General features: G+C 45.5%; 1 protein-coding gene across 2 annotated transcripts in view; it reads right to left on the reverse strand.

Annotated features, from left to right (window-relative positions):
- Positions 1-8626, reverse strand: part of DAP3 (death associated protein 3) — a 41307-nt gene that overhangs the window by 32003 nt on the left and 678 nt on the right. The gene's annotated exons all lie outside the window — the stretch shown is intronic.

The following is an 8626-nucleotide window of genomic DNA, read 5'->3' on the forward strand; positions in this document are numbered from 1 at the left end:
ACTGTGTGTCAGGCTCTGTGAATGGAATGGTGAACAAACTATTATAGTCCCTGATCTTATATCTAAGGAATTTATAGTACAGTCAAGAGAATCACATAGGCTGGGCATGGTGACTCATGCCTGTAATATCAGCCCTTTGGGAGGCTGGGATGAGAAGACTGCTTGAGCCCAGGAGTTTGAGACCAGCTTGGGTACATAGGAAGACTGCCAATTCCACAAACAAAAGAAAAAAATTAATCAGTTGGCCATGGTGGTGCAGGACTGTAGTCGTAGCTACTTAGGAGGCTGAGGCAAAAGGATCACTTGAGGCCAGGTGTTAAAGAGCTATGATCATGCCCTGTACTCCAGCCTGCATGATACACTCAGATTTGGTCTAAATAAATAGATAAATAAATGAAAAGAGGCCAGGTGCAGTGTTTCATACCTGTGATCCTAGTACTTTGAGAGGCCGAGATGGATGGACTGCCTGAGCTCAGGAGTTCGAGACCAGCCTGGACAATATGGTGAAACCCCATCTCTACTAAAATATAAAAAATTAGCCTGGCATGGTGGTGCATGCCTGTTGTCCCAGCTACTCAGGAGGCTGAGGCGGGAGAATCACTTGAACCCAGGAGGCAGAGGTTGCAGTGAGTGGAGATTGCGCCATTGCACTCCAGCCTGGGTGACAGAGCAAGACTCCGTCTCAAAAAACCAAATAAATAAATGACATTTAAAAATAAATAAAAAGAGAGAGAGAGAATAACATAAATTCCTTTAATTTTATTTCCTTTCCGTTATTTTTTTTCTTTTTTCTTTTTTTTTTTTTTTTTGAGACAGGGTCTCGCTCCATCACCCAGGATGGAGTGCAATGGCAAGATCACAGCACACGGTAGCTCAAACTCTTGGGTTCAAGTGATCCGCCTGCTTCAGCCTTTCAAGTAGCTGGGAATATAGGTGCCGTTGCCTGGCATATTTAAAAAAAAAAATTTTTTTTTTTTTTGGGTAGACATAACCCTTGCTATGGTGCCCAGGATGGTCTTGAACTCCTGGGCTCAAGTGATCCTCCTGCCTCAGCCTCTCAAAGTGCTGGGATTACAGGTGTGAGCCACCATGCTCTGCTTCAACTTTATCACATTTGTTATTTTTCTTGAGACAGGGTCTTGCTCTGTCATCCAGGCTGGAGTACAGTGGCACAATCACAGCTCACTGCAGCCTTGAACTCCCCTGCTTAAGCGATCTTCCAACCTCAGCCTCCCAAGTAGCTGGGATTACAGGCAGGTGCCACTGTGCCTGGCTTTTTTATTTTGTAGAGACAGGGTCTCACTATGTTGCCAGGGATGGTCTTGAACTCCTGGACTCAAGTGATCCTCCCTCCTCAGCCTCTCGAAGTGCTGGCATTACAGGTATGAGCCATCGCACTTGGCCTTTTAAATATACTGGATTCGTTTGTTTATTTCTGAGATGGAATATTGCTCTGTCACCCAGGCTGGAGCGCAGTGGCATGATCTCGGCTCACTGCAATATCCACTTCCCGAGTTCAAGCAATTCTCCTGCCTCAGCCTCCCAAGTACCTGGGACTATAGGCGCCCGCCACCACGCCAGCTAATTTTTGTATTTTTAGTAGATACAGGGTTTCGCCATGTTGGCTAGGCTGTTCTCGAAATCTTGACCTTAAGTGATCCTCCCGCCTCAGCCTCCCAAAGTATTGGGATTACAAGCGTGAGCCACCTGCCCAGCCATACTATTTAATGAAGACGCCAAAGCACTCCTAAACTCAGTCATTCAAGAAGCATATGACATGCTTCCACACGCCCACACTACACAGAGTCTATAGTGGTGAATAAGACTGGGATGGTCTCTACTGGCCTGCCTGCCTTTTTACTTGTGGGATTTCAGGGCTCCTTTTCTAGAGTGCAATGTCACTCCAATACTATTTGACCTGCCCCACTGTGCTCCCCAGATCTTCTCAATGCTCCCCGGCACAACCACTACTGGAAGAGCTGTGGACTAGGAAGCAGGCTGGGTACTGGAGAGGAAGGAGTGTGTGACATGGTCCAGATGCACTTCTTTCCATAGGTGTGCCTGTGGACACTGGAGCTATTATTTTGCCTACGTTATAGACACTATGAGAAATGACGGTCAGAACGTATAATCAGCTTCCATTCTAGGACACTATCATCTTGAACCCAAATTAAAATAAATGATCTACCAGCATCTAGACTTAAACATTTTCTCCACTGAAGCCTTGCTTAAAATTCTTCAGTATTTCCTCACTACTTTTTTATTTTGTGAGATCGGGTCTCAGTCTGTTGCCCAGGCTGGAGTTCAGTGGCGCAACCTAGGCTCACTGCAGCCCCTAACTCCTAGGCTCAAGTAATCCTCCTTCCTCAGCCTCCTAAGTAACTGGGACTACAGGCACATGCAACCACCTGGTGGCTAATTTTTTATTTTTATAGAGATGGGGTCTGGCTATGTTGCCTGGGCTGGTCTCTTAACTCCTGGCCTCAAGTGATCTTCCTGCCCTGGCCTCGCAAAGTGCTGGGATTGGAGGCGCGAGCCACTATGCCTGGCCCTCACTAGTTTTCAAGTTAAAGAAGTCTAGGTCGGGCGCAGTGGCTCACGCCTGTAATCCCAGCACTCTGGGATGCCAAGGTGGGCGGATCACGAGGTCAGAAGATCAAGACCATCCTGGCTAACATGGTGAAATCCCATCTCTACTAAAAATACAAAAAATTAGCTGGGTGTGGTGGCGGGCACCTGTAGTCCCAGATACTCAGGAGGCTGAGGCAGGAGAATTGCTTGAACCGGGGAGGCAGAGGTTGCTGTGAGCCAAGATCATGCCACTGCACTCCAGTCTGGGCAACAGAGCAAGACCCTGTCTTAAGAAAAAACTTGTCAAGCTGATTTGGTTTGGCTGTGTCCTCACCCAAATCTCATCTTGAATTGTAGCTCCCATAATTCCCATGTGTTGTAGGAGGGACCCCATGGTAGATAATTGAATCATGGGGGTGGTTTCCCCATACTGTTCATGTGATAGTGAATACATCTCACAAGATCTAATGATTTAATAAGGTGTTCCCCCTTTCGCTTGGCTCTCATGCTCTCTTGCCTGCCACCATGTAAGATGTGACTTGCTCCTTGTTGCCTTCTGCCATGATTGTAAGACCTCCCCAGCCACGTGGAATTGTGAGTCCATTAAACCTCTTTTTCTTAATAAATTACGCAGTCTTGGGTATGTCTTTATCAGCAGCGTGAAAACAGACTAATATACAGGCTAATCTCAAAATTCATATGGAAATGCAATAGACCTAGAATAGCCCAAGTATTCTTGAAAAAGAACAAATTTGGAGGCCTCATACATCCTGATTCCAACACTTACTACAAAGCTACAGTAATCAAGATAGCGTGGTATTGGCATACATTTACATCATGGTCAGCTGATTTTTCTTTTTCTTTTTTTTTTTTTTTTTTTTCTGAAACGGAGTCTCGCTCTGTCACCCAGGCTGGAAAGCAGTGGCACCATCTCAGCTCACTGCAACCTCTGCCTCCCAGGTTCAAGCAATTCTCTGCCTCAGCCTCCTGAGTAGCTGGGATTACAGTTGCCCACCACCACACCTGGCTAATTTTTTGTATTTTTAGTAAAGACAGAGTTTCACCATCTTGGCCAGGCTGGTCTTCAACTCCTGACCTCGTGATCCACCAGCCTCAGCCTCCCAAAATGTTGGGATTACAGGCATGAGCCATTGCGCCCGGCCTGGTCAACTGATTTTCAACATGGATGCCAAGAAAATTCAATGAGGAAAGAATAGTGTCTTCAACAAATGCTGTTGGGACAACCTGAAATTCACCCACAAAAGAATGAAAATGGACCCCTACCTCACATTATACACAAAAATGAACTCAAAATAGATCACAGACCTACTCATAAGAGCTCCAAGGATAAAACTTGCAGGGGCAAGTTTTCTAATTTCCTTTTTTTTTTTTTTTTTGAGCCAGAGTCTTGCTCTGTCCCCCAAGCTGCAGTGCAGTGGTGTGATCTCGGCTCATTGGCTCACAGCAACCTCTGCCTCCCGGGTTCACGCCACTCTCCTGCCTCAGCCTCCCGAGTAGCTGGGACTACAGGCACCTGCCACCATGCCCAGCTAATTTTTTGTATTTTTTTTTAGTAGAGATGGAGTTTCCCTGTGTTAGCCAGGATGGTCTTGATCTCCTGACCTCATGATCCACCTGCCTCGGCCTCCCAAAGTGCTGGGATTACAAGCGTGAGCCACGGGGCCCGGACCAAGTTTTCTAATTTTCTACAGAAGAAAGTAAATCTTTATTATCATGTGTTATGCAATGGTTTCTTAACTATAACATCAAAAGCACAAGCAAAAAAACTAAAAATGGAGAATTGAATTTTATCCAAATCAGACACTTGTACTTCAAAGGATACCATCAAGTAAGTGAAAGACAGCCTACAGAATGGGAGAAAATATTTGCAAATCACATAGAACTTAACTCATATCCATAATATATAAAGAACTCTTACAACTTAACAATAAAAAGTCAACTCAAGGCCGGGGACAGTGGCTCATGCCTGTAATCCCAGCACTTTGGGAGGCCAAGGCAGGCAGATCATGAGGTCAAGAGATTGAGACCATCCTGGCCAACATGGTGAAACCCTGTCTCTACCAAAAATACCAAAATTAACTGGACATGGTGGTGCGCGCCTACAGTCCCAGCTAGAGGGGAGGCTGAGGCAGGAGAATCACTTGAACCCAGGAGGTGGAGGCTGCAGTGAGCCAAGATCATGCCACTGCACTCCAGCCTGGCGACAGAGCGAGACTCCATCTCAAAAAAAAAAAAGGCAACTCAATTTAAAAATAGGCAAAAGGGTCAGGTGCAGTGGCTCACGCCTGTAATTCTCATATTTTGGGAGGCTGAGACGGGAGGACTGCTTAAGTCCAGGAGTTTGAGACCAGCCTGGGCAACATAATGAGACCTTGTCCTCTACCAAAAATTTAAAAAATTAGCCAGGTGTGGTGGTGTGAGCCTGTGGTCCTAGCTACTTGGGAGGCTAAGATGGGAGGATCACCTGGGCCTGGGAGCTTGAGGCTGCAGTGAGCTATGATCGCACCACTGCATTCCAGCCCAGGTAACAGAGTAAGACCCTGCCTCGAATTAAAAAAATGAAAAGGAAAAATATTTGAGTAGGCATTTCTCCAGAGTAGTTATAGAAATGGCCCATAAGAACCTGAAAAGATGTTTAACATTACTAGTCATTAAGTGTTGGGAAAAAGGCTCATGGGGTGCCTGCATAAACTGGCCATAAAAATATGGGACAATAAGTTGTGGAAAGCCACAAGAGGCCTCTGAGGAGGAAAGTCTTCTGATCACCATTATGTTCCCATGCTCTGAGCACAACCTGCTCTCTTATCTATAAACACTGTGCTCAAGAAGAAAGACGCTCCTCTGAAGCATTGGAATGTGGCTAGATATGCAGGCTCCTAGTTAAGCCTGCTCCCACCAGCTAACTAAAGATATGCTGTTTCAGCACAAAGGAGATTCACTTAAACCGCCACTGCTACAGGTTATGTGTATGATGTACTGCTTCCCTTTGACTGTTTCGCCCTGAACATCTGCTTCTTAGATCTAAGTGACTGTACTCAATAAATAGTGTGGAGACCAGAACTCTGGGCCTTTTGCAGCCTCCATTTTGCAGCTGGCCCCCTGGCTCCCACCTTTATGAACACTTAACCTGTCTCTTCTCATTCCTTTGTTGCCACCGGACTTCGGATACTCTACGGGTGGTGTTGAGGCTGGTCCCCCAAAATTAAGAAAATGCAAATAAAAACCACAATGAGATAACACTTCACACCCACTAGAATGATGAAATTCAAAAGAACTGATAATAACATGTGTTGGACAGAATCTGGAAAAACTAGGATTCTTATATGTTGGTGTTGGGATTTTTTAAGAGGTGAGGCCACTTTGGAAAAGTTTGGCAGTTCCTCAAAAGGTAAAACATGGAGTTACCATATGAACCTGCAATTCCACTCTCAGGTATAAAAGAGAAATAAAAACAAGTGTATACAAAACTTGTACACAAATGTTCATAGCAGTATTATGCATAAGAGCCAAAAAGTGGAAAATACCTCACATGTCCATCAATTGATGAATAAACATAACGTGGTATAGCCATATAATGGAATATTATTTGGTAATACAAAACAAAGTTCTGATGCATGACACAACTGGATGGACCTTGAAAACAAAGTAAAAGAAGACAGTTGCAAAAGACCACATATAGTATGATTTCAATTGCATGAAATGTCCATAATTTGCTTATTAATTACATAAGTGATTTAGTGGTTGTGAGAGGCAATGGGAGGGAGAAATGGAAAGCAACTTACTGATAAGATTCTTTTGGGGGTGATAAAAAATGATCTAAAGTTCGATAGCGGAGGCTGGGCATGGTGGCTCAGGCCTGTCATCGCAGAACTTTGGGAAACCAGGAGTTCAAGACCAGCTTGGGTAACATAGGAAGATCTCATCTCTACTAATAATCAAAAAAATTGGCCAGGCATGGTGGCTCACGCCTGTAATCCCAACACTTTGGGGGGCTGAGGCAAGCGGATCACTTGAGGTCAGGAGTTCAAGATCAGCCTGGCCAACATGGTGAAACCTCATCTTTACTAAAAATACAAAAATTAGCCAGGCATGGTGGTGGGCACCTGTGATCCCAACTACTCGGAAGGCAGAGGCACGAGAATCGCTGGAACCCAGGAGACAGAGGTTGCAGTGAGCTGAGACTGTGCCACTGCACTCCAGCCTGGATGACAAAGCAAGACTCAAGTCTAAAAACAAAACAAAACAAAACAAAAAAAGGCGGGCGCGGTGGCTCACGCCTGTAATCCCAGCACTTTGGGAGGCCGAGGCAGTCAGATCACAAGGTCAAGAGATCGAGACTATCCTGGCTAATACAGTGAAACCCCGTCTCTACTAAAAAAACAAAAAATTAGCCAGGCGTGGAGGCAGGCACCTGCAGTCCCAGCTACTCGGGAAGCTGAGGCAGGAGAATGGCGTGAACCCGATAGGCAGAGCTCGCAGTGAGCAGAGATCGTACCACTGCACTCCAGCCTAGGCAACAGAGCAAGACTCTGTCTCAAAAAAAAAAAAAAAAAAAAAAAAAAGGCTGGGTATGGTGGCTCACGCCTGTAATCCCAGCACTTTGGGAGGCCAAGGCAGGAGGATCACGAGGTCAGGAGATCGAGACCAGCCTGGCTAACACAGTGAAACCCCGTCTCTTCTAAAAATACAAAAAATTAGCCGGACGTGGTGGTGGGTGCCTGTAGTCCCAGCTACTCAGGAGGCTGAGGTAGGAGAATGGCGTGAACCCGGGAGGCAGAGCTTGCAGTGACCCGAGATCGTGCCACTGCACTCCAGCCTGGGTGACAGAACGAGACTCCGTCTCAAAAAAAATAATAAAAAAAAATTAGCTGGATGTGGTGGCATGTGCCTGTAGTCCTAGTTGCTCAGATGGCTGAGGTGGGAGGATCCCTTGAGCCAAGGAGCTTGAGGTTGCAGTGCGCCAGGACTGCACTACTGCCTTCCAGCTTTGGCGACATAGTGAGATCCTATCTCAAAGCAAGCAAAAAAACAAAAAAAAGTGTAAATTTACAGAAGAGTTGCAAAGGTAGTACAAAGTGCTTTCTTACAATTTTCATTAGACTTTCCTTAATGTTATATACATATGACCATAGTACAATTTTCAAAATTAAGAAATTAAAGCTGGTACAATACTATTTACTAAATTGCAGACTTTATTTGGATTTCCTCAGCTTTTCTGCTAAAGTCTTCTTTCTTTTTTTGAGACAGGGTCTCGCTCTGTCACCTAGGCTGCAGTGTGATGGCATGATCTTGGCTCACTTTGCAACCTCTTCCTCGATCCTCCTGCTTCAGCCTCCCAAGTAGCTCAGACTACAAGCGTGTGCCACCACACCTGTCTAATTTTTGTGTCTTTTTGTAGAGATGGGGTTTCACCATGTTGCCCAGGCTGGTCTCGAACTTCTGGGCTCAAGCAATGCGCCCTCCTCCGCCTCCCAAAGTGCTGAGATTACAGGTGTGAGCCACTGCGCCCAGCCTAATGTCTTCTTTCTGTTACAGGATCCAGTAGAAGATTCCACATCTGGAGATCTTTTCCTTTCTTTATATCTATCACTGACATTACCTATTCTTTAAAAATTTTGTAAAAGGCATAAATTTGAAAAATACATCCTCATTAATCTAATTCAAGTCATTGATACAACTATTTAACAGGACGCCCGGCCTGCTTTGTTTTATTAACGACTTGGAGGGACAGAACACTACCAATTACACCCACAAAGGTTATCGACATCAACAGAACTGTAAATGACAACACGGCAACACTCTGCACCTTCCCTATGCCTAGGAGCTAATTCCACTTTACATATATTATTATTTCGTGTGTGTGTGTGTGTGTGTGTGACGGAGTGTCGCTTTGTCGCCAGGCTGGAGTGCAGTGGCACGATCTCGGCTCACTGCAACTTCCGCCGCCCAGGTTCAAGCAATTCTCCTGCCTCAGCCTCCCGAGTAGCTGGGGCTACAGGCTCCCGCCACCACGGCCGACTAATATTTGTATTTT

Source organism: Pongo pygmaeus, chromosome 1 (assembly GCF_028885625.2).
Source record: "Pongo pygmaeus isolate AG05252 chromosome 1, NHGRI_mPonPyg2-v2.0_pri, whole genome shotgun sequence".
Lineage (NCBI taxonomy): Eukaryota > Metazoa > Chordata > Mammalia > Primates > Hominidae > Pongo > Pongo pygmaeus.